General features: G+C 45.5%; 1 long non-coding RNA gene across 2 annotated transcripts; it reads left to right on the top strand.

The window, feature by feature from the left end:
- On the top strand, positions 1 to 26,304 carry LOC123035833. 2 transcript variants are annotated; one of them, XR_006417044.1, is made up of 3 exons: positions 1 to 186; positions 20,266 to 20,516; positions 23,517 to 26,304. It is a non-coding gene; the product is annotated as an uncharacterized LOC123035833 (long non-coding RNA). The 2 variants fall into 2 exon arrangements; XR_006417043.1 differs by having other exon boundaries at positions 20,266 to 26,304.
- Positions 26,305 to 26,329: the final 25 nt, after the last annotated feature.

Raw genomic sequence — 26,329 nt, 5'->3', positions numbered from 1 at the left:
AGCGGCGAGGAAAGCGTTTTCACCCAGGACTCCTTGTGCCAGCGGCTTCAAAAAGGAGTGGCAGCACTGGTCTCCCAGTGTCCCTCTATATTTTGAAGAGATGAAAAGATGCCCGCTTTCTCCAGACACACTGTGGGCCTAGCACATGGCAGGTGTGGGCAAAGATTGCTGGTCAATTGAAAGCAGGTATGTTCCTGAGTGTGTGTATGGCTGGGTGTTTGCTTGCCCATGTATGCTAAACTTGCTCTACAGCTATAGGTATCTTTGTATGTACTGGGTATTTTACATAGCCTCAAAAAGAAATGCAGATACATGGCATGTGGCTCAAATGCTCCCATGATTCTTAGATTATATATTAGTGGGGATGTTACATCTCAGCTGAGTTTGCCTTCAGTTCCACACTGCAGTATAATTCTTTCAGGCATCAGATCTATTCTCAGTCTGGAAGGAAAGAGGAGGGGAGAAAGAAGGAAAGGAAAAAAGAAATGATGGAAGGAAAGACAGAAGGGAGGAGAGATGGAGATAAATAACAGCAACTAAAAAGGAGAAAAAATAAAGACACCACTCAAGGTGGTGAAAGTGGGCTTCTGCTTGCAGGAAGAATCTCAATTTACTCTGAGAGTAATCCTACACCCCTCAAAAACTGAGATTTTCAACACAGTGTGCAGTGGCTGCATATGGGAAGCTAAAAATCCAGCACACCATCCAGATGTTTTTAATAGCCTCTTCTTCTGCAGGATCATGGCATACCAGGCTGCCCTTTACCTTGTGCTCTTTTTCTTTATCCTTGCATTCTGGTTGACTCTTCTCTTCTCTTCTCTTCTCTTCTCTTCTCTTCTCTTCTCTTCTCTTCTCTTCTCTTGATCAGCATCTTTTATTCTGAGCATTGCAGGGTGATGAATTTTGAGCCTTGGTCTTGAAACCTCAAAGTGAAAGAAGCAGCCATCTTCGATAGAACAGCACTTAGTGGGAAACATAATTAGAACCTCTTTAGGAAAGTTAAGGCCATTGCCAGTCCTCTTTCTCCCGAGGGCTTACCCCACCTCGTCAGATACTCAGTGCTAGACAGCAACAAAGACAAGCCAGGGCTGTTACACTCTGCCTTGCACCCTTTAGAATAAGCTAAAGCGTTATTTCTCCCAGAGACTACAAAGGCTGTCCGGTTGGCTGTAAGAGGCAGATGTTTCAGAGAGCTGCTGGCATTTGTTTGTTCCACAGAGTATGTGCCGAGTTGGAAAATTTTAAAAAGAAAAAAAGGAAGAATTTCCAGCTGAGACTGCCCTCCCCCTTCCCACCCTGCAGTGGAAAATGGCAATAGATCATTTTGTCTTTCCAAGACTCCCTCACCAGTGTGGAGTGAGCTGGGGTCACTGGAGCTACTGAAGTTACAACAGCCCCACGCTTGGCAACAGGCATTAAGTGGTCCTGGGGGAAAGGAGCCTTACTCTTTTCAGAACATTTCTGGTAATGATGCTCCAATCTCGGGCCTGAATTGCAACTCCACTGAGATGGGTAGTGGCCACACAGTCCACCCCGACAACCACGTTCCCAGCAAAGGGCCTGGGAAGCAAACATGTCATGGGCATCCTAATAGTCACAAGCGAGTCCTTTTTTGCATGTTGTAATATACTCTGTGAATGCGGAAGGGGAAAAAGTTTGTTGGCACGGGTGGTGTTGAATCAGACGACTGCGCCATTGAGCCCAGTATTGCTAACACTGGCTGGCAGCAGCTCTCCCAAGCTTCAGGTGGGGGTTTTTCCAGCCCTACCTGGAGACAGCAGGGGTTGAACTTGGGCCTTCTGCATGCAAAGTAGATGCACTGTCCATTTAGTTATGGCGCTTGCTCAAATCCAGTGCCTCAGAGAGACTCCCAGAGGTGCAACCCTGGTCTTGCAATAGGTCAGATTGATTGCTGGCAATTTTTGTATCACCTGTTGGGCTAAAATCCTTTTAGGAAATGACGGCTGAGAGGTGGGCAGCACAGTTCTGATTATCTGGAATACATCTTCAATTTGGTGGCATCTGATCAGAGTTCTGGAGCTCAGCCTAAAGCACTCTAGACACAAAAAGGCTGATAGATAGGTGGGAAATTTCTTTCCAGCACACACGTATGCACACACACCCACGTCCGGATTTCCCAAAGCAATTATCAGAAGGAAATTCGGGGAAGGCTGTGTCTAGACAGGCTGCATTGCTGAATTGCTCCTGGACAGAGTAATGTTTCCTTCTCCACTTGTGAAAATGTTGCCTGGAGATGATTTAAGTTTGTTTCTTTTTAAAATGACAGCTTGCAAAATGCTCTTGTAGCTTCAAAACCGGAGACCTGGGAAAATGGATTATTTCAAATACTTAGTATACCCTTTTGCCTTCCTCTTTACTTCAACATTTCTACACCAGCTGTTTCCTTTATTCCTCTTCATAAGCACCAAGGTTAAATGGAATAGATGGGTTGTTCATGAGTTCCTTGAGACTGTTTCTTTGGTTCATTTGGTCATTCTCTACCTGTAGAGAAACAGCCAGAAAATGGTTGAAAATAGGCATCTCTATGATGCTAAACAGGTCAGCTAGGAATCTGAGACACTGGTGAAGACGGGAATTCTTTAGACGTGGGTCAAAATCACTGTTGAGCTCTTGCAATATTTCTGTCTTGTCTGATGCTGCCGATGCAAATGAGAACAAGGAAGACAGTGTGAATCTAGCTCATGAATGTTTTACAGTCAACTTCCAAAGGCCACCTACCAGGAGCCTGCTGTGTGAAAATGCTCTCAAGTTTATATTTATGTGTTTGTCTATTTATTTCTTATATTTATATTCCACCTTTTTCCCATTGTGGAACCCATCGTGGCTACCTGGGGTACCCAGGTGATCTCCCTCCAAGCTCAGGCCATCCCCAGACCTGCTTAGTTTCAACATGGCGGATACCTTATGTGCCTTCAGACACGGGCACTTCTGTGAACATGCTCTCTATGTTTCTACAGTATGAACGGCTAATGAAGCTTGAGGAGCTGCTAATAGCTTGTTGTAGAATTGCCCTCTTGTCAACACATCTGAAGGGGGAGTTGCTGCAATGGCATCCAGTGTTTTTGCTTCCACTGTCTTTAGGTGTCAGTGTAACGTATGAAAGACTTACATTGCCTAGACTCTGTCTGTGGACTCAGAACCATAGGACAGGCAGGGTTCCCAAGCCTAGGCCCTATGGTTCACACATGTGTAGGGTCTTTCACAAGTTATGCTCAGTGCACATGGAAAGCAGAAACAAGAACTACCAGATGTGGTCCCATATATATCTCAATATAATTGGGCGTGCTCAACATGCCTCCGTATGTATATCTTCTGTATGTGTCAGAACATGTTAATAAGTTTAAGGATGGAGTATGGCAGTATGCATGCATTCCAGTCAGATAATATAGCTTTGCTTTGCTGCATGAACACATATGCCTAATGGTAGACGAAAACACAAGTCTGTTGGTGGTCCTTCATTTTAACCCACAGGAACCAGTCCCTGGGATTTGAGCCAGTTCAACTGAGAGAAAGAAAATGAATAGTATGATCCTATGCATGGCTACCCAGATGCAGACCCCAAAGTATTTGGTAGCATTCATGCAAGAGAGAAGTATGTGTAGGATTGCAGCCAAAACATCCTTGCTGGATGGGATTCTGGGCAGTGTCAGGGAGAGGACTAGACCGCTGCTGAATATGGGGAGACTGTGTCAATCCATGCTCTGATAGTTTGGAAGTCCTTAGAGGAATAAGCACAGGCAACCCGGCAAAAGTTGTTATGAAACAGTGACCGGGATTGCAGTCCCCACATTAGGTTGCACTTTTCTCCTTCAGGGGCCCTTTCCACCTACTTCTTGTTTCATGCAACTACCATGGCTAGAAGCAAGGTCCGAAGGTGAAGGAAGGATATAGAAATGTCAGTTCCTGGTGTGCCAATATGGCTTGGCAGTTCTATGCATTCTGGGGTGGAAATTCACCTCAAACAGTGCGCCAGCAATGCTCCTTGTATTGTCATTCCAGGGCAGTCCTAGCAAAGTGTCTGGGATCCTAAGACCTAGTTTAAGAATGCCAAGAGGTGTGGGCATACCCACTGGCATGCTACACTTTCCCCCTGTGAACATCAGGCTTCTGTACGATGTCACATCTGCTTTTAGATTCCCCATATCTGGCATCATAGGCTGATGTTCAAGAAAGAAACCCAAATCCCACCATGGCCATGCAGAACTATTTGTGCCACTTTCAGTGCCTCCCCATTGTCGTTACTCCAAAAGAATGAATGAGCATCAGTTGTAGACAACAATAGGTTAACTCAGCTCCCATTGGCCCCATTCCTTTCAGTGGGTCTGCTCAAACAAGGGCTCACATTGGCCAGACCCTGTCACTGTGGTGTCAGAAATTCTGCACCGTCGGGTCATTTTCCACAGTCTTCTATCTTCACACATGTAGGCATAAAGGTTAAATGCTTTCTTTTTGCCAAAGACACTTTTTAACACAAATACAAAAATGATGTGAGAATGTTCACATTAATTACAAGTGTCTTGTGACTGCTTGTTATTCTGTGTTAACAAGGCTCTCAAAGTCATATCAATCCCACTGACTTAAACTTCATGTGTGAAAAAATGTACCATAGGACTGATTGGGTCCCTGGAAAAATCACCATTTTTGTGGGAAACAGGCTGAGCTTGAGGGGAGTTATGGCCTGGTTATGTTGGCAAGCCTTGGTCAGGGAAGTCATGATTGCACTGCAGTCATGAGGCTGTTCTTCGAAAAGCTCAGGTTAGGAAGGCACTGAATTACAGCATGAAGTGCCAGCAAAAGTGCTTGCCCACCCGAGGTTTGTAACTTTCATACTTCTACAGACCTCTCTAGAGATAGAAGGTTGTCTCTCAGTTTTCTTTCAGTTTAACCATCATAACAATCCCCAATGGATGTGCTGCATAGGAATGATGGGAACTGCAGTCCAACACTTTGGGAGTCAAGTTGAGGAACATGGTTGCACTAGTGGACCTTGGGAACGGTAGCTTGGCAAGAGGCCAGCAAATTCTGCTAGTGATCCTGAGGCTCCCACCAGGAAGGCCAGATCTCCAGGGAAGGCATATGGTTCATGTTAAACCAATATTCTCCAGGAAACACATTGTTGAAATTCGGGTAGAGTACCCCTAATGCGTCCAGGAAAAACACCATCAAAATAGCACATGCGTGCAGATATGTAAAGATACAGCTAGATATAGCAAGATATCAGCAAACATTTCTTGACTGTTAGAGCAGTACAGAAATGGGACCAATGACCTATAGATGTCATGGGCTCTCCCACACTAGAGGAATTCAAGATGCAACTGGACAGCCATCTCGGAGAGATGCTTTAACTTGATTTCCTGCACTGACCTGGGGATTGGACCTGATGGCCTTCCTGACCCCTTCCAACTCTACTTTTCTATGATTCTGTGAAGTTGAGAAACAACTGTTCTCATTGAAAAAGAAATATAATTCATCTCACCATAGTGTGAACGGCTGTGCTCAGGGGAACAATACTCCTGCTCAGGCTACATCCAGCGGTAACTGCTGATGGGTTGCTCACAGCTCTTAGGCGTCTTTATCTGTCAACCAGACTTGGACTGGGCAGCTCCTCAAAGAGAGGTCTGCAAAATAGGCCACTCAGTCACCCTAGATTCAGCATAACACACACACACTCATTGAAGCCAGCTATTTTAGCACATGACTAAAATAGCTTTTTAAGCCACCCAGCTGTCTATCAACACATAACTTTTATTCATGAGTTGATAAGGTACAACGGTTGAGTACCTTAGCATCTATCTGGAAAGGAAACACAGGCTGGTTCTCTTACAATGAAATTACTCTGTCGGATAAAACTGTTGTGAATTCTGATGGTCTGGAGATTAAATATACAGACCTAGTGCTAGGGGTGCTGGAAGGAAGGAAGGAAGGAAGGAAGGAAGGAAGGAAGGAAGGAAGGAAGGAAGGAAGGAAGACTGCCATGTCCTGGAAGGACTTGAGGAGCATACAAAGAGTAGTAGGCCTTCAAATGTCCAGCGTCATACTGGCAAGTTGAATTTGTGGCCTGAAGTAAGGATGGAGAAAGGAGTGACTTTTAAAGAAAATGCTCAAGACTTTTATGGATTTTTAGGAGGGATCAGAGGGGACCGCCTTGGAATCCCATTGTTATTCTCACTTGATACAGAAGTATCATTAAGGGTGGACTAGAGGACGGTTGCTCATGCTTAGTAGTGTTGAGGAGGAGAGGGGAAAATGTGTGGCTCTATCAGCAAATTGGTGGCTCTATTACTGTGGCTCCAGAATTGTTTGCATAGATGCCGTATGGCTACAATATATTCTTTTGTCCTGTTAATGTTTCTGTATTGTCAAGTTTATTCTGATATTACAAAAATGTATTCTAGTTTTTATTGCTGTGAATTGTTCATTGCCATCAGTGCAGCTTACTAATATTTAAATATATAAACAAGCAGACAAACAAGCAGATCTCTTGACAGCAAGATGTGGGAAACGGGGCTGGGTTGAGAGGCCGCCAGACGTATTCACCAGATGGGTTTGTGATCTCTCCTCACACGAAATCATGTGATGGGGGATATTTCAAACCCTCTGGGTTTGGGCTAAATCATGTTCCTGTGGTTTTGAGAGCAACTCAGCCGTGACACCACTAGCAGAGCTCTTGCTGAAGTAATGGGAGGGAGGACTGGATAATTTATCAACTTTTCTCCGGCTGGTTCTGTACTCCTGGGACAGGAGCAGAAGTCAGCCCTGGGAAGTTAAAAGCTTCCCACAGACAATGAGGAAATAGGCTATCGTTTTAAGTAATGCATTGATTGGAGGCCCCTTAAAAAGGCCTCAGTAGAGGAACTCCACCTCCATAGAGTTGGCCAGAGCAGATCCTGTGTCTTAATCATATGTACCACCCCTGAGACTTTGCTGCAGTTAGGCACTCTGAGATGCCCGTTTCCATTCCATCGCCTATTTATGGTCATTTGGAGGCAGTGGGAGGCTGTCATGAGAAAGCCAGCAGACCACAAAGCTCAGTTTACCCCGTGCCCATTAAAGGAAGTGTTTTGCTAATAAGAGTTACAGATGTCCTCCCTCTCCTTTTCCACCCCTCCTCCTTGTTCTTCTGAACACAAAGCTAGGATGGTTTTAAAAGGAGTATTCTGGGGAAGGAAAAGAAAAACATGATTGCATCGGGCATTTCCCCATTTGAGAAGAAATAGGTGCCATTCAAACCAAGTTGGAACCTGGACTTGGGCTTTTTGCTGCTGTCCAGTTAACATCCCATCCATGGGTCTGACTCCCAACTAAGTGGGTATCTGACTGCAGGCTAAAGCTCCTCCTGAGGAGCCCAAACTAAAGGGGATTTTAGTATTAAGATAAACAATACAAGCCATATTCTCCGACCGTCTCTATCTGTCAGGGACCATCCTGATCCTAATCTCTATCCCTTGTGAAATACTGTCCGTTTTTGTCCCTTTTTTCTTGTGATGATCTATCTTTTATTTCTCTTTGTGCACACTTACGTGGGTAACAATTCTGCAGGTTTTAACCTGCTCCTTTGGGTCTCCAGATGTGAAATCTCTGAGCAGGTCAGAGCATCTTGACTTGTTCCTCGTTTTGACAGCCACTGAGAGCCCCTTCAAAGTACCCGAGTGGCAGTTCAGAGGAGCCGTCAATGGCTGTCAAATCATCTTTAAAAAATGTGTAAAACTATGCAGAAGTTAATTGAAAAAGAATTAGCCACACTTGTACAATTGTAGTGGTTTGCACTCTTTCCTTAGCAAAAATCATTAGTGCATTTGGTTTCACTTGACAGCTTGCCGCTTCCCCTTGTTCAGTGAAGTAACGAGCCAACCATGGCATTTCGTGAGTTATGACATCATCAAGGCTGACCTATCACTTTCATCGCCCTTCTCAATTTCAGCCATTTATGGGCAGACTAGTATGGTACCTCCCTTATCGAAGGATGTGTGTGAGAGGGAGAGAATTGTTTAGGATTGCTGGATTAAGATTTGCAAGGGAGTAAATGTCAGTGTGCACAAGGAGACGTATTTCTGAATAAACATGCACAGGACTGTGAAGTGATAGTGCAATCCAATACATGTCCTAAATACATGTCCTAAATCCCATTTAGTTCAGTGAGGCTGACTCCAAAGTTAAGGAGGAGTAAGAAGACTGTTGCCTAAATCTTCAAGAGAATATACTGAGGAGAACCTGGAAAAAATGCATTTATTTTGTGGCTATTCTGAACAAAGTATTCCATTAGGGTTCTGTTCTGTAACACTGGTTTAAAATAAGAGATGTCTGTCGGCACTGTACGTTCAGCGTGCACAAGTTCTTTCCCCACCATCAGAGTTTGCAGGGTTCCTGATTGCTCAGAGAGAGCCTAGAGAGGTGCACAGTGTGTGTACTCAGGCGATGTGAATGATCACAAGCACGTGGAAGTTCAGAGCAGAGTCAAGGGCTTGGATCGGGGATCTACCTCCCACAAGGGAAGGTCCCTCTGCCTGCCACAGCTCATCCCATTCAGCAGGGCCTCCGGACTATTTGTGTAGTGGGGCTTTCATGGAAAGGAGAGCAGGGAGTACCTTCTGAGCCGTGTGGTTGATCCAGCTTAAATCTGGGTCCAGCCCACTGGATGCACAGTCCTCCCTGCTCCAGGGGTGTCGTCCCACAGAGTGTTAAAAGAGGCTGAAGCATTTAATGAAGGATGGTCCTCCCACTCAGTGGAAAGCACTGGTGGTCTTATTTGCCATCAAGCCCTGGAGGCCAGCATCTTTCATATACTGGAAACAGATTTTATCTGGTTTGCTCTGACCTTTGAAATGTCAACTTGAGGAACTTCCCTTTTACATTCTGCCCCTTTGCCTCAGCCCTGCACAACAGATGGGCCATCGCCAGTTAAAAGAGCATCGTCTCCTCCAAAGGGCCTCCTGATGTGACTGAGCTTCTCTTGGGACCCCGCAAGCCATTTCCTCTGTCCCAGGAATGTGATGTGTAAACAGAGCAAGAGGTGTCACTCCCAGACCTACCAGTTCACATGACCCAAAACTGAACCCCCCCCTTTTTTTTTTGCAGTTTTGTTTTCTATTTTACTTCCTTTGATTGAGTTGCATGGAAACCACCTCATTCCAAAAACTGAGCACAATGCGCAGGATGCAGATTTGGCCAGTGCTACAATGCTGGCCACAATTAAGGCGTTCATCCCTGCAAAGCACACATGTCCCATTCCATGCAGGTTGGTATTAGACAGGAGCAGAAGCCTCGAAGGTGCCGCTGTACCAACCGTGTGCCTGAGTGCAATAAAGCACGAGCAAGGGCACACTGTGCCACCCAAGGTGTGTGGTGACTGTGCTGGGGCGGCTGCCACTCTGACCTAATGAAGGCCTTAGAAAAGGCCCCATGCGTCTGTACTGCCAGTAGAAGATGTGCTGAGCTGCCTGTATAACGTTATTATCCCCATAGCCTGCCGCCCTAGAGGATTGGACCGGTACCTGGGCAGTTGCAGGGAAATTCCTGTGTGGCGAGAGTTCTGTTGTTGTTTCAGAATCAAAACAAGCTCTCATCTGAGTTCTTAGGTTCTCGCAGTTCCTATAAAACCACCTTTGTGTCAGCACCTTCTGTTAATAAAAGGAAAGATAAGGGACAGCTCATGACAGGACATACTTGGAAATTTGTAAGGAATAGATCTGTGACAAATAGGGAAACTAGAGGATGTGGCAGCACTGCTTGAGGTGTCTAGAGGAAGCAAGAGCATAACTGGCGTTGGGAGGTTCTGGCAAATCAGAGTCGAGACAGAAAAATGCGGGAATCAGCAGAAAGCATGTTTTGTCGGACATTCTTGGAAGTCTATATTGATCTCAAGAACAACTTTCATTACGTATCTCACAGCAAGCATGAGTAGGAATTTGTGATGAACCTAATTTGGGATTCCCTGGACTCAGCTCCCTAGAATATGGCCAATTTTGTTGCGACTATGAATGACTGCATAAGCTTGGAAGAAGGTTGCTGCTTGTACAACTGGCCTTCTGCAAGTGTTTGTAGACTTCATCTTGGCTTGGCTCATTTCCTAACCAAGGGCTGAGCACAAGAAAAAGTCTGAAGGAAAGACATGAGCCAGATTCCCAGGAGGACTGTCTCAAGCCTAAGTGTGAGTGCCTTTGCCTGGGTCAGCCTTGAACCAGGAGCTAACTCACTCCTGCCCCATTTCCCCAAACTTCACTAAAAACACAGAGAGCATGAGAGGGCCTTTATAAGGGCCTTTCCAGAGAAACACAAACAACTTTTCTCAGGGACAAGCTACATGTTACACACAAATTTGTGCATTTAACCTGACAGCTATTTCTTCTTTATTTCATTTCTGTATCACCCAATAGTTAAAGCATTCTGGATGGTTTACAACAGTTCATAAAAACAATAAAATATCATAAAATTTTTATCAAAAATGCAAAGACATTAAACAAAAAGTTAACAACTAAAAAGCAGGGTAGCCCTTTAAGAAACACCTGAGATGGTAATTGGATATCCAGGTATATCTTTAAATGCCTTGACATAAAGTGCCTTCTTAACTTAGTGCTGAAAATATTTCAAGGTTGGGACCAGGTGGACCTCAATGGGGAGGTCATTCCCTATATGGCAGCCACCATATAGGGAAAGCCATCCACAGAGAAAGCCATCCTTTTTGTTGCCACTGCCTGAGCCTCCCTCAGAGTTGGCGTTCAAGAAGAAGGCCCTAGATGTTGAGCATAATATTTGGGTAGACTGTAATTGGGAGTGGCACACTGTCAGGTACTGTGGCTCAAACTATGTAAGGCTTTATACATTAAAACAGGGCATTGAATTGAGCGCAGAAGCATACAGGTGACCCATCAAAGTAGGCCAGAACTGCTGTTATATATTCACAGAATCATAGAATAGTAGAGTTGGAAGGGGCCAAGAAGGCCAATAGGACAACCCACTGCTGTTGTAGGACACCAATTTATACCATCCCACTAGATTACCATCCAGTCTTTCTGAATGTTTCCAGTGTGAGAAAGCCCAAATCTCAAGGCAGCTGGTTCTACTGTCATATTGCTCTGACAGTGAGGAAACTTTTCATGACACCTAGTCTGAATCTGGGTTGTCACAACTTGAATTGATTATTCTGTGTCCAACACTCCGGAATCAGCAAGAAGAGATATTGACTTTCCTCTTTGTGACTGTCTTTGAAGTACTTATAGAAAGATAATCATGTCCCCCGCTCAGCCTTCTTTTCAAGGCTGCACATGCCCAGTTCTCTCAGCCTCTCCTCATAGGGCAGTGTTTCCAAACCCTGGATCATTTGTGCTGCCCACCTCTGAACGCTTTTCTAATTTTTCTGCATCTTTCTTAAATCTTGGTGCCCAGAATTGGACACAGTATTTCAGACGAGTTCTGACTAGTGAGAAGTATAGGAGAACTACTTCTTCTCATGATTTGGAAACAATACTTCTATTAATGCATTCCAAAATAGCATTTGCCCTTTCTGTGGTTGCATTGCATTGTTGGCTCATTTTTAGACTATTGTCCACGGGTCGTTTTCTTTTTCAGTTCTGTTGAGCCACATATTCCCCATCTTGTATTGAAGCATTTGGTTTATTTTTCCTAGGTGGAGGACTTGGCACTTGTCCCTACTGGATCTCATTCTGTTGCTTTCAGCCCAATGTTCATGTTTATCAAGCTCACCCTGGATCTTCATTCTGTCTTCCAGCGTGTTCACTATTCCACCCAGTTTTGTATCATCTGCAAATCTGATTCTCTTTCCTTGTACTTCCTCATCTGCTGCCCTGAGACACTGTGAAGGCCAGGATATGAAAGCTTCAAATAAACAAACAAACAAACAAACAAAACAATCATTAATGTTGAAGAGCACTGGGCCTAGGACTGAACCCTGCAACACCCCACTAGTTACCCCTTTCCCTCGGACCTATAGGTCCCATTTATTAATCTGCCTGCTGCATTCTGCCTGAACTGAAGCTTCTGAATGGCCATGCAGAGCACATTGCAGTAATCTAATGTAGAGATTACTTGGAGGGAGTGCAATCGAAGCAGCAGTGCTTAACCCTTTCCCTCATCTGCTGTTTTCCTGCTACACTTCACCCATCCCACCATATCAAGCCACATTTCCTCCATTGGGTTTCAGATGTGGTTTTACTTTAAAGCACACACTTGGATATGGTGGGGACAAGCAGCTTGCGGGAAAGAAACTACAACAGCAGAAAGGGAAATGGTGAAGCACCACCACACTGTCATTTCTGCACACTTCCTCCCAACTTTTCTCACAAAAGTGTCCTGCAGGTCTTTGTTAGACACTTTTTCATGTAATATGTAATGTCTACCTATTGGACAAGAAGAGTTTTGAGTTTGTGTTTGCCATCCAAAATCCATAATAGCAACATATTCCTGACTGTAATAGGGATGGATGAACCTGTCAATTTCTAATTCTCTTTTTCTTCTCCTTCCAGTCTTAAATTCATTTCATCATGTAGCCATACTGCTTTGTAAATTCTTAGCAGATCTACATGAAAACTCATACGTATTTCTTCCTAATGTACACATGTATACATACAAATGCCCCTAATACATGCAGTTGTTTAAACATTAAAATGAGAATTGCACACATTTCCTCCCACCTCCACCCCTACTGTGTAGCGTCACGCCCTGTTCTCGACAAGCTCTTTTCATGGTTTTAAGTAGCCCAGTTTCCCTGATACAGCTAAACGGAACTACCTTGAACAGACCATTTGAACTTGCTCAAGCTCTGTGAAGACAAAATATCTGTGGACAATTAGCTCATACACTGGCATCCATCTCCTGAGGAGTAAAGATCCAATGTACAGAGCTTATCTATGCACAGCTTGTACCCATCATCAGTTCTGTGTAGAAGGGCCGATGAAGACATAGGGTTTGGTTCCTAGCCAGAAGGAACTATTGCGATTGTTCTTTCCCACCCACGCTTCGTATGCTTGTTTCCCATGGTGTTTGCACAGGGTTTCTGAAAGAATGGATGAAGATCGTCTGTAACTCAGCACCCAACAGAGTTGTGATTCAGAGCGCAAGCACCCAAACTAGTTGTGCTGCCTCTAGTGCTCATTCTGGAGGGAAGCTGGCAATGCCTGGTCCAGGACTTGTGGCAGCCAAGGCTTTGTCCCAGTTGATGAGCCAGGAGTGTTTCTAAGGTGGACACTGAGCAATATTTGATGGAAGCCAACTATTTCAAGGGGAGCTGACCAAATACCTCAGAATGGTCATCTCGTTGAACAGAGACAAAATCTCAGGATGTTGACAATATATATGTGGTTTTCTTTCAGGAAGTAGCGCTATGTGATTTGGCCCTGCATAGAATGTGCATGCTTTCAAAACATAGAAAGTAAATGTAAACAACAGCTGGTTCATCAAGTGTGATATGGCCTACGCAATGTTAAAGGAATGTACATCCACGGCTCTTCTCTTTCTCTGATCTAGTCCCTGAGGAAGGCCCCTAATTAGGGCCAAATCATGTAGGGCTACTTCTCGAAATAAAACCACGTATATGTTGTCAGCATCCTGAGATTTTGTGCCTTTATTTCCCTGGGTCGTTGCGGATGTTCTTCAGTTTCATTTCATCTTGTAAGCGTGCTGAAGCAAGTACTGGAGAGCCAAAGGTGGCTGCTGTTCCCAGTCCCAGGCGCCACCGCATATTTATGGACATGCAACTCCCCTTTGTAGCAGACATGCTGAAAACACGGCTGAAATGGTCCTACGTTTGGGAGACGGTATTAAGGGGCAGGTGGGAAAGCATTCAGAAGAGCACAGTTTGCAGCACACCCACCCCTCTCCTTATTTTGCCACACCATCCTGGGCCTACAGTCAGTTATATCGGCCATGGTGTCCCTCGTTAGCTCCTGCTCATTGCCTAGTATATGGATCAGGATCCTACCTGAAGACACTGAGTTGATGAGAAGATCTTCCAATCTCATGGTTCCATCGTTCTGGCAGATCCAGCAGGCATGTGGGTTCCAAAGCAGGGCTGCCATTCTGAAACGAATGGACACAGATCAGCGGTGGGAACCTTGTGCGCCACCAGACCTTTTGTCCTGCAGCTCCTATCAACCCTAGGCAGCACAGTGAACGGAGAGGAAGGATAATGGGAGCTTCAAACCAGTAGCACCTGGAGGGCCTCAAGCTGCTCATCCCAAGGTAGTGTGCCCTTCCTCTGGGCAGGGACTGTGTTTCTCCTGTGTTCTGTGTAGGGCAGGATCTTGTCCACTGTATATGTCATCTAAATGTTGCATATGCTATTCCTCTTGCCTGCACACAGTTCTCAAGAACAGGTATAAATAGGCTCAACTGGGAAAGCCACACAAATGCTCTCATCAGGCTTATGCAAACTTTCTGCATTACTGACCCAAACCATCAATACAACCATCATGGATAGGGGTATCAGTACAGTATATGGCATAAAAACGTAAGAACAGGCATGGTCTCACTTTGTTGCATTACTTGTGCACAAATATTAGCAAACCTGGGCATGCTCTGTTTAAAAATCGCAAGTGTCAGTGTCCCTATTATCCACGATGGGATGCTGTATTGTTCTGCATCATTGTTAGACGAATGAAAAAAATCCTAAAGGATATTTTTAAAATCACCCAGCATGCATTTTAAATAACAACGAACATAGCTGCACAATTGAAACTTCATTTGCAAATATTCACTGTGCATTATGTTACATCCCACATGTATTTGCGTATTTGCATACATCCCACAAACACCATGAGAACAGACACATAATTTGTCATTGCTCCAGCCATATATTTAAAAAGTCACGAAGGATGAATGCCTTTGATCCTTAATCAGGGATTCCAGTTTTCAATCACAGAGCTGGAACAGAACGCCGGGTCCCTGACATTGTGCGCAAACCAGCAACGGTAGGAGGGTAGGAGAGAGGAGGAACACAGCACCAAATGCTTTCCAGCCTCTGCTCCCAAAATGCCCGTCGTGCATTGTCCTCTGCGCTACAGCCCTGCAAACCTGTTCTTTCTTCTTGGCATCCTGATCTATCTCCGCCAAGCTGATGAAGGAGAAGCAGCAGCAGCAGCAGCTTGAAAGGCCCAGGGCTGCATCCCCCTGGGCCCCCTTGGCCAAGCCCCAAAATGGGAGATCTGGCCTGTTCAGCTGTAGGAATCTGCCATTTTGACCATAAAAGGGCAGGCATTTCTCAGCTCCTGCTGGGAGGATGGGAAAGGAAAAGGCAGAGCTATTTATAGTCAATGGGAGGGCCTGGGCTTGAACTCGGGGTTAATCAGCCTGTGACTGTGGGACTAGATTGGGATCTTGCTTTGTTTTCTCATAAGCGTTTGATTTGAAAACCAAACCCTTGGAGTAAAAGAAAGGGCTCATAAACAGTGCTCTAAGCCTCTGTTTCCCCTGCTCCCAAGCTCCTTGCTTTCTTAGAATGACTTCACAAGGTACATTTTATACTTGAGTATGAAACACACGAGTACAAAATGCATGTGGACACTGTCTGAAAATATATGTGCATCAGTTTAAAATTCAGCACATGTGGCCTTCAAAAATATGTGGTGGCGGCGGTTTCTGCATATTTGAAATGGGATAAATTGTACATGCATGCACCTGTCACACATGCTGGGATGCATGTCTGATTTTGTGGTCACGCGTTTGTGTGTGCCCAAGTACTGCCCCTCAGGATCTGTGCAACAGAAGTAATATGAAGCTGCTGAACATGACAAACTATGAAGTCCTCAGGCAGAATAATCCATGAAGCTGCCTTTGAGTCTGCAAGGCAACCTGGAAAGAAGATGCGTGTACGGGGTCAGCAGATGCCCAAGAGTGCCTGGAAATGAAAGCGGCAGCTCCTACAGCTCGGCTTCTGCAAGAGCTCCCAGTAGACCCTAACCTGGAGGTTGGAACTCTCACATGGCTGGGCTGAGGGGCCAAATGGCAAGGCCTGGCTGGCAGCTGGTTTTCCCTCACACTGTTCCTCCCAGTGCATTTGTTGGGAGGGAGGAGCTAGCAATTGGTGGCAGTCCGGCCATGGGTATCATCCAGGGAAGGTGGGCATGCTTGGAACTTGGGAGAATGTTGAGGGTGCCATCGTAAAATGCCTGCCATAGTGGGCATAATGAGGTTCAAAATGGCCATTTCCCAAACTGGTGAGGCTTAAAGGAAAAGAATCTCCCCAAGAACCTAAATATACAAAGCCGAGTTGGGATCTGAGCTCCAAGGACCACCCTGTTGAGCCCAGATAAAGGTGGTGCTGGAAGGCAGTCCTTTAGTTTAAAATCTGTGTAATTCTAATAGTCTTAATACACAATACATTTAATGAATAAATGCAAATCAGGAAAGAGTGGTGCCCTCTAGTACATCAGTATGGAGGAACGCCACATTGGAGACTGTGGGCATTGCTACTTTCCTCCCACTGTCTCTGTGAAAGCCTCTCAATGACCATTTGGGACGAGTTTCCCTAGTGCTTTCTTTGGCATCTCCTTAAAGTGAGACAGAGTAGAGTAGAGTAGGAGTTGGGAGGGAACTATAAGGCCGTCAAGTCCAACGCTGCTTCGCTTCCACAAGTGGTCGTGTGGCACACACCTTTCCAGCTTAGCAAAGGTGACTCAACATGCTAGCTTGATATGTAGCTATGCAGTGCATGTCCCCTCTTTAAGGCTGATGTCTGCGAGCAGCAGTGACAGCAGCTTTTCCCCCTGCTTGTATCACGAGTTCTCTGCTGCACATAACAAACAGCTTGTCTGCCTTATTTGGCAACCCGGAAAGGTGCCAGCCCTGAAAGGGCTGAGTGGCCTTGAGCAAGGCAGGGCCAGGTGGATGCTGTGACTGAGCAGGGCACGTCACTTCCACTGGCTCCCAGCACTGAGCTAAACTAGGGTGTTTCAGTCCATGCATTTCACCACCAGGTGCTGGCGTGGGGTTCAGTCCAGAATCTGTGTACCATGAGAGGAAGGACCTGCAGCGTCCTTCAGCAGGCTTCCCTGACTCTCGGTGATACAGTTTCACAGGGCTGGGTGGGCTCCTGAGGAAAGGAGGGGTGGAGAGGTTCCCTTCTGCTTAAATATCTGGCTTATCTTCCTTACCTCTGGATCCTACTCAGACGAAAACCAACTGGCAGCTTGCCCTTTCTTTGGTTGGCAGGTTGCTGCAGCAACCCAGCAGATCTACAAGATCCTCAGAGTAATGGCTCCTTTACGCAAGGGAAAACGAGGCAGAGCCTGTTCCGTTCCAGCCGGCCTCCTTCTTGCAGTGCCCTGGGACAGCTGCAAGGTCGTGCACACACAGGCTGTGCAGAGGGCTCTGAAACAATTTTCCCACCCAGCATTAGGGACTGGAGTTATTTCCCAGAGGACGCATCCCTTCCAAGGAGCGCAGGAGGCTCAGCCATGTTCCATTCCAGGAGAGCCTCAGGATTAGCCAGCCATGGCTTCAACCTCCCAAGGGGCATCTGATAAGAGTTTGGTTTGAGCCTGGGAGGAAGTAAGATAAGTTTGAGCATCTGTTTCTCCACAGAGGCTTGTGGGTCACATTCATGACAGGGTTTGAGGATAGGACGGGACAGGAGATTATCAGTGGCTCGGCATAGTTTCTGTAGGACCAGCACAAACAGGCTGAGCTGCAACTGTGGTATATGCTGCTTTCTAGGAGTGGGGACCTGCCGAGCACTGCCTGCTTTCTGGCCCAGTCCCAGCTTCCTGCAAGACTTCTAGAAGCCAGATCCACTTCACTCATGAGAGTTCCAACCCCAAAAGCAAATGATTCCCCAAAGACTGCTTTCCTTTACATCGCATCTAAGCAGTTACTGTCTTCTGTGTAATAATTGTTTGCAATTCTTCTGTACCACACCACAGAGCTGAAATGGGTAATAGTAATTCCTTCTCTCCAGGGAAACCCAGGAACAAAAGAACTCATAAATAGAAATCTCAGCACCATCACAGAACTACACTTCCCAGAGGCATTTGAGGGGAGTGTCATGCCAATTGCATGGGCATAAAATCAGTATGTGTGAAGGTATCCCCTGTGGTTGGAGGCTTTTCTGCAGTAGGGTTCATCTAGACCGCTCTAGCACTGAGAACTGGGAACGATGATTCATTGCTCTGGTTCCAAAATGAAATCCAGACACATGGCATGCTTCCTGCGCTTGACAGGCACCAGCCAAAGCTGTGGAGTCCACATGGCTGGCTTCTGAAGCTTTCCGCAGTGGGTCCAAAAAAAAACTGAATCAAGAATGTGCAGCAGTAGTGCCTGGGTGAAATCCTATATCCCAATCCTGTGCATAATTTACTCAGATACTAAGACGATTTGTCCCCGTAAGAACAGCCTTCCCCAACAGGGTGGTTCTCCACAGATGTTCTGACTCTAACTCCCATCACCCTAACCCATCATAGCTGAAGGTCAGGAATTCTGGGATCTGGTGTTCAAAACATTTCAGAAACCTAGTGCAAGGTTGGTAAGGCTATTCTGTCAATTTCTGTGCTGCTTATTTTTTGTATCATATTGCATTCTATTTTTAAAATACTTGGACTGGATTGTATGTTTAAACCAGTTCTGTGGCATTTTAGGTTAACGGTCAGTAATTCACCTAGAAAGCATCAGTTACTGGGCAGATTAGACATGCAAGGCCTAATGCAGATATAAGTGAATCACTTATAAGTGAAGTGCTCCAGGCTGCAGGAAACTGTTGTACAATCCAACCAAGCAAGCCAAAGAACAGAGACTTCTAGAAAGTGCAGGGGGAGCTTGTTTCTGTGCACTTGAACCAGAAGCAGTGGATCTGTGCCCAGCAAGTGGGTTATTGCTGAGACACCGTCCTTGCGCAGGAGCATCAAAGGAGTGCCATTACTGCATGGATCAATTCCTTTTCGCTATTAAAGCATATTAAAGCATCTTCTTTGAAAGCCAGCCCTTTCCCTAGGTCCTTGGCCCTGTGCATTAGGAGAAGCCATTCTGGTAAACATTCAGCATTGCCAGAAGTTGTAACTTGCAATGCCCTCGAGTCTACGTTATCGACAAATCTTGCATTTCCGTGTGGCCGCCTTGTAGCATAGCCAGGTGGTTCTCCCCGCACTCCCTTTCAGCAGCTTTACTGGACCTTGAATTACCCCAAGCATTTACAATGGGGTGATATTTTCTCAAACCCATCAATACAGGAGGCCTGCCTTATGCAGAACAGACTATCCAGAGGGTTCCCAGTTCCCAGATGTGGCTGGGGGTGGGAAGGGTGCAAGGGAAGCCTGAATGCTCAGATTGAGATTCATGCACAGTTGCCTTTGTATGTCCACTCGAAGTCCCACTGATGCCATTCCAGGCAAGTGAATATACCGTTTCAGCCTCCTACACATGAAGTTTGTGTGCACAGCTACATACTCAGCAAAATGCTTGCAGACCTGACTCCGTTGCATAGTAAATCAGATCTTGTGAGTTCTTTGGCTACTGACTGCAGTACAACAGAGTTTTCGGTAACTGTACCACAGTTGAAGGACCCAAGCCTATCAAGCATCTGTAAGCCCTGACAGCTAAAACAGCCTCCCTATTCAGAGGCATTATAAGTCTGTATACGGAATACTGGGGACAAGGGGTACCTGGCCGGGCATTTGCCAAGCTCCATCACTCTCACTGTGCTACTTACTGAGGCAAGTAGCAGGGGAGGCTTATGCTTTGCTGAACTCCAGCACTTTCCAGTGGCATCCATTTATCCTTGCTGGGGGCAAGCATGTTGGTCCGGTGCAGTGTACGAAGGCTGCTCCCCTTCATTTTCTCACAGGGGAGCCAAGCGACTTTAGCACCACATAGCTCACGGCAGGCAAAGCATGGGAAGCTCCTTGCCCTGCACAGAGTGGGATTCAGCTTGGATTGCTGTGGGAGTCTTTCAGCGGCAATTGCACAAATAATTCTAAGAAACAGGATTTATTTTGCATTGTTCACGCTTGGTGTTTTTGGAAAGTTGTATGATGACTCAGGACAAAAGAGGTGTCATGAAATGAAAGGGTCAAGCACCTATCATGTTTGTGAAATTGTTTCATCCCATCCCATTATTCCACTTACACTGACAAAGATCTTTTCTCCCATGGCTGCAAAGTGGGAATTATCATCAGTATCAGGAATGGCCAGTGGGAAGTGCCCAGAATGCATATGCCTTTTGAAATACATGGCACATCTGTCAGGGTGGCAAGCTTTTTTGCCTGATCGTCTGCTGATTATATTTTTTTTCTGTGTTTCTTTCAGGATCAGCTACTGGGGGAAGCATCTATATAGATGGTCAGAAGCTTTATGAAAGGCAGTGGACAGCCAATCCTGCACAGAACAGGAACAAAGATGGAGACAACAGGCTAGCTCAGTTGGCTAGTCCACAGTGAGATCGTGACTGGAGTCTGTCCATCAAAGCCTACTTGCAGTCATTTTAATATCGTATCTTTTAATATGAATGTATGGTCAGAATATCATTTCTATAGGTACCAGTCAGTGAGACCCAAAAGGTAATTATGACAGTCCAAATATTATCTTTACCTATGCTGTCTTTTGCTATCACCACGCCGTTCAAACAAACATCAACATTTATGTATATGATTTTTACATGTAGAGAGAGGGAGAGAGTGTGCAGTTTGTTCCCCCTTTTGTTGCCTTTCATTCACTCTTTGCATGAATAATAATAGGATGCAGCCTATAGTTCTTTTCAAGAGTGACAATCTGTTGCAGAATGGCAAATGTCCACCCTGAGCCTGGCGCTGCAGGAAATCCGGCAATGGGCTGAACCGCTTGCCTTGGTTATCTCTGAATTTATACTCCTCGGTGCGATCCTTGGCATCTACATGGCAAGCTGCCTCTAAGGAGCCTCTGCTATTTCATGTGGCTGAAAGCTGAGGCCCAAGCCAGTTGCCACACAGGAATGTCCCCCTTTATGCAGACCTGCTCCCTTGCCCATAAACGAAATCTGCTCATTTTCTCCTTCCCTGGGTCAGATGACCAAGGGCCAAAACAGGCATCTCTTTACATCCACCGTATCTAGCAGTCACACTGTTTAAAAATTGTGGGGGCCCCGATTTAAATCTTAACAGCCCTCTCGCACCCCACACTAGGGTCCCAATCTGGATAGAGGGCATTGCACCTGCTGTCATGTAAACACGGGGGAGCAGGGAAGACAGCTGCTAGGTAGGGATGTGACGTAATGTCTGCTTTCTCTGCACGGGCGTTTCCAAACAGAGAGCCCCCCGCATAACTAATTCGGTGGCCCTCTGCAGCAGCCCCACCTTGTTCTCCTGAAAGGGTTTCCTGCTGTAAGAAAAATGATGGAAGAAGTAGATGCGAAACAGAGGCGAGTGCCATACAGAAAGACATTGCCTGAACCACGCCGTCCCCTCGTAACAGTCCAGGAATGGGCACGACAAAAGACCGCTCCAAAACACCCTCAGTCACAGGACACCCCTGTGAGGTCGGCTGAATGGCCGCAGAAGCGCATCCCAGCTATGTCAAAGCAAGCTGCTCAGATCCTCGCAGTCAAGAAGACCTGAGCGGTCTGGTTAGAGGACATGTTTGTTTGGCCGAGGGCAAAGGAGCTAGCAGAAGGTATATGTAGGATGCGTTCCCCGATGCAACTGAAAATCAGTTCTATACCAGTTTCAATGCGATTGCTTCTCCCAGCGTTCCTGGGAATTGTTGATTTATATCCCACCTTTTTTCTTACAAAGAGCTCAAACTGGTTTACACCGTTCTCCTCCAGCTTTCACTCTTATCCCAACAACAACCTTGTATGGTTGCACTTAGGTTGCACTTTGATTCTGTGACTGGCCCAAAGTCACCCATTTGGCTCCATGGCTGAGAGGATACTAGAATCCTGGTCATCTGAGTCCCAGTCCCATGTGCTTAACCACTATACCACACTGTTTCTCAATTGTTCAGATTGCTGATGACTCCCGACAATTGAGCTGGAAAGATCGTTACTGCTCTCCTCCCCTGTGTGTGCATGCATGTGTGAATTCACTCGCACAGGCAGAGAAAGTATGAACGTTCTGCTAATCACACATAGCAGAGCTGTGCATGATTGGCCTACTTACCTCCAAGTAGACACACGTGGCCCCAGCTGAGATCAGAATCATGGCAATTCAGGAAGGGGGGGTTAACGTTTCTTCCTCCCATTTTTGTGTTGAAATCCCCCACCCCATGCAGTGGGGTTAACTCCAGGTATTCACATGTGCACCACAGCCACACAGCAATATAAAGCTAAGCATGCATAAACTTATTCTAATATATAGACTTGAGTGTGTTTCACATCATGTTGGAGGGGCTGTAGCTCTGTGGCAAAGCTCAGCTCCTACATGAAAACGGTTCCAGGCTCAACCTATGGGATCTCCGGGGAGAACTGGAAAAGACTTCTGCCTGAAAGCTTGGAGAGCTACTGCCAGTCAGTGCCAGCACTACTGGCCCAGTGGTCTGAATTGGCACAAGGCAGCTTCCTAGATTTCTGCGTCTTTAACTGACCCCAATATTCCTGGCATTGGCTTCTGCTCGGCGTGGCTTAGGCTCCCTTCTCCAGGGTTAGGAAGAAGGCTGCAGTGGAAAAAGAAAATTTAAATGCCACTGTCCACAGCTGGCTCCGGAAGTCTGCTTTTCATTTTTCCTTTTTATGTTTGCAGAGATTTATCTCCTTTGGAAACTATTTGGGCAATGACGTTTTGTCCTTTAGTTCTGCCTGTTACAGCAGCTCATTCCCAAGCTTGGCTGTAGTTTCTTATTTCCCAACCCAAATCTATTCTCAGTTGAAAGATAATGTTGTGTTTGGCATGGTTTCGGAAATGCAGATCTTAGAGATTTGGACTTGTGGTGAGCTTTTCAAATGATCTCAAGTCTTGGTAAGTCAGAATCTCCTACTTTTCTCCTGGCCATGGATTTGAAGCTTTAGAAAATTTCAGCACCCTAGCAGAAATACAGCTTTGGCTTCTACTGGATGCAGAGCATTTCAAAATGCAGTTGCTGGTAATGTCAGAGCAAGGAGATGCATTTGCATGGACAAGAGTGCATGTGTTGGTGTGAAATTAAGCCATCTAGAAAGCCTGCTGGCCTCAGGAGAGCCTCTGGTGCAAAGCACTTTGTCAGTCTGTTAACGCAGCACCTTCTTCAGCATCTGGTGAGTGCTGGGAGAAGCAGGCCTGCCATTGCCATCCCTCCCACTCGACTGCAAGCCAATGGGTTCTTGCCTATTTGGCTTAACAGATGTGCTGAGTGGAAACATGAGGCAATGGAGAGCTTGTTCCTCTAGAAGGGCCCTTGCATCCCCGCTCGCTCTCCCGCTCCTCTCCGCCGCACACGGGCCTCCCTCCATGACACCTCTCTCCGCACTGGCTCTGCCTGGTGGAGGAGGTGGGAGAGGGAGTTGCTGCACTGTCGGTTCTGAGCACTGGGCAGAGCGCAGAGGGGAAGGAGCGGCTGCCAAAAAGCCGGATGAAGTTTTGGTCCTGGAGCTGCCATCTGCTTCTTGTCAGGTTGTTGTGCAGAGCTTGTTCCTGGCTGTCAGATGACGGAGGTTGCTGGACTGCAGCGCCAGATCGCGGCTATGACAGATGCTCTGCCTGCCATGCCTCATGCCTCCGAGGCAGGATCACACCGTGCGTCCGCTTTTGCTGGGAAAGGTCTGGCTGCTTTGTTGCTCACCTCCTTCCCCAGCACACGATGCCTAGATGGTCGTTTTCTCTGAGAGACCTCACCAGTGCCACTGAGGCCAGCCCAAGACATTTTGCTGCCTGAAGAGGCAAAGGGCAAGATGTCTGCCTGTCTCTGTCTCTCTCTCTCACACACACACCTATCTCCATTCAGGAACAGCTGGACTTGCAGTTCCATCTTACTTGTCACCAGTAATGGGGTCCCACCACACCTGACCTGACAGGCTAGCTCAGGGCGCATGCACACCTCTGTCCTCCCCCAGTGAAGGATGGCCCCGGAGTTCAGTCAAGGGGTTCCCACTGTTGTCCTCCAGCTGCTGCTGCCTGAGGCAATCCCTTCATTCTGCCTATAGGTAGGGCCAGCCCCGAGTGGTAGAGTGGGCAGTTCTGATGGGCAGGAGTCTATCACAACAATCCCTCCCCATCCAGTGCAACTGCAGTCTATGTCACCTTTCCCTGAGCTACACAGTACTACCTTGCTTTTCAATGCTTCTTTGTTGGTCACCCTCTCAGCCCATGAATTTTATAGCATCCTGCAATAAATCCAGATTTCAAATGCCTCCACCCTTTTTAAAAGGTTACTCTGTGTTAAAGGCGATGATTCTATGCCCCACAGTAAAACTGAAAATATGCAACACCACACAATGTACAGTCTCAAGGCCAATTTTAAGTTTGTTATACTTACACGCTTCATCTTAAAAAAACTACTCCAAGCCATCTCTGTTCTAACTTTTATTGCATTAGGATGATCCCACTGTTCATTCAACCAAACACCAAGATATGTTTATTCATCAACTTACTCCACATTTACATTTTAGATTTTTAACTGCATTTCTTGCACTACTTGTTTTTTAATCATTACCATGCACTTGGTTTTTCTTAACATTCATTTTTAGACAGTGCTCTTTACTTCACTAACTTTATCAAGTAAGCTCTGCAGATCATCTAAATCAGTGGTCTCCAAATTTTTTCGAGCTACTGCCCCTTTCCCTCTTGGGCAACAACCCTAGCACCCCCTTGCCTCGTTCTTTGTTCACTGCTCTGCTGCAAATAAAAACCACCAAGTATAGCCCCCCTGAATCTTTTTACCACCCCCAGGAGGGCAGTACTGTCCATTTTAGGAATCACTGGTCTAAATTGTAAGCAAATAATGCTGTCATCACTGGCTTCGCAAATGCCATAGATAACCTCTCCATTAACGATGATACCCTCATTTTTATCAGCAAGTACTTCTTTAAAGATGCTTTTTGGAATACAATATTAAAAGCAATGTTAAATTTACTGTAAATTCTACTGTAGATTATTTTGTAAGAAAATGGCCCATCAAACTGATTGTTCTGCAATTGCTACAAACTTTAGCATTTGCCTTTTTGGGTAACATAGTTGACCCTAACCAAATTTCAGGATTTTCAGATCTGTAGATTTGGTTGAACAGATCCACTGAAGCATTTAAATAATCCTCTTCTAATAATCCTAATATTTTATGAACATGTCATCTGATGCAGGAGCTTTGCTATCTCTTAATTATTGATAATGCATTTCAAATTTCAGTTTTCTGCATTTCCAGTCCAGTATCATCCTTTAATACAATAACTTCTGACCCATTATCTTCAAGCAATTCTTTAATGTAAATCACTTGATACTACAATTTAATCCTTGACATCAAGGATATTCCTGTTTATCAGTAGTGGCTGTTGCTTTTTATGTCAATACTTGTTGATTCCTTGAATTTTTTATGTACATTGAAGGAAACATGGATCTTTTCCAGACTTCCTATTTCTCTACTTTGTTCGCCCCACCATTTTTCTTGAGCTTCCTGATTCTATTTTGGATGTTCTTTTGTACTTCATTATATTAGATGTCATCTCTATTTTTTCATTTTCTTCTGTTAGTGCTAATAATTCTTCCACCATCCACTTCTTCCTTTTTAATATGCATTTCCTGCTTTTAAGGTTGTTTTTGATCACATCTACTAATACTTCCATTAATTTAGAACAAATGATACTTATATCTAAACTATTTATATAGGCAATCTCATGGATACCTAGGTAGCATCTAGCAAGCATAATCCATTAGCCCCAGTAAAATATATATGCATATAAATTTGACAACAAAAAAGGCTATATCCTTGCAAGAGCAAGAAAAAGAAGGCAACAATTCCATGCACACAAAACAGCCCACCAGTCCTTGCTCTCGCTTTGGCAGAATCTCCACTGAGCTCAGAAAGAATGTCTGACATATCTACAAAACCAGCGCAAATCTGCTTTTATTCTGAGCACCAACAGATCCTGGCCAAATGTTATGTCATTGCCCTGGATGACACTTCCAAGACAGGCTAATAATATTGTACTGGATTTAAGAGAAGTGCCCCAGTCTCTGCCCTGCTTGCACCCCCCTCCCCTCACACACCATTGGCTACCATGCAAATATTGTATTTATTACTTGTTTATCCTGTCTTTCCTTCATGGAGCTCAGGAATGTGATCACGGCCATTACCTTAATCCTCACACCAGCCCTTAGAGGTAGATTAGACTGAGAGAATTGTCCTGCAATCACTCAGTAAGATGAGGACTTGAATCTAGGTTTCCCCAATTTACATTAATCTGCTAATCATTACCGCACACTCATTCTCCTAC

This window comes from Varanus komodoensis, unplaced genomic scaffold (genome assembly GCF_004798865.1).
Source record: "Varanus komodoensis strain SLA01 unplaced genomic scaffold, ASM479886v1 scaffold7_3, whole genome shotgun sequence".
NCBI lineage: Eukaryota > Metazoa > Chordata > Lepidosauria > Squamata > Varanidae > Varanus > Varanus komodoensis.
Note: the sequence above shows the minus strand (reverse complement) of the source record. Positions and strands in the feature narration are given on the sequence as shown.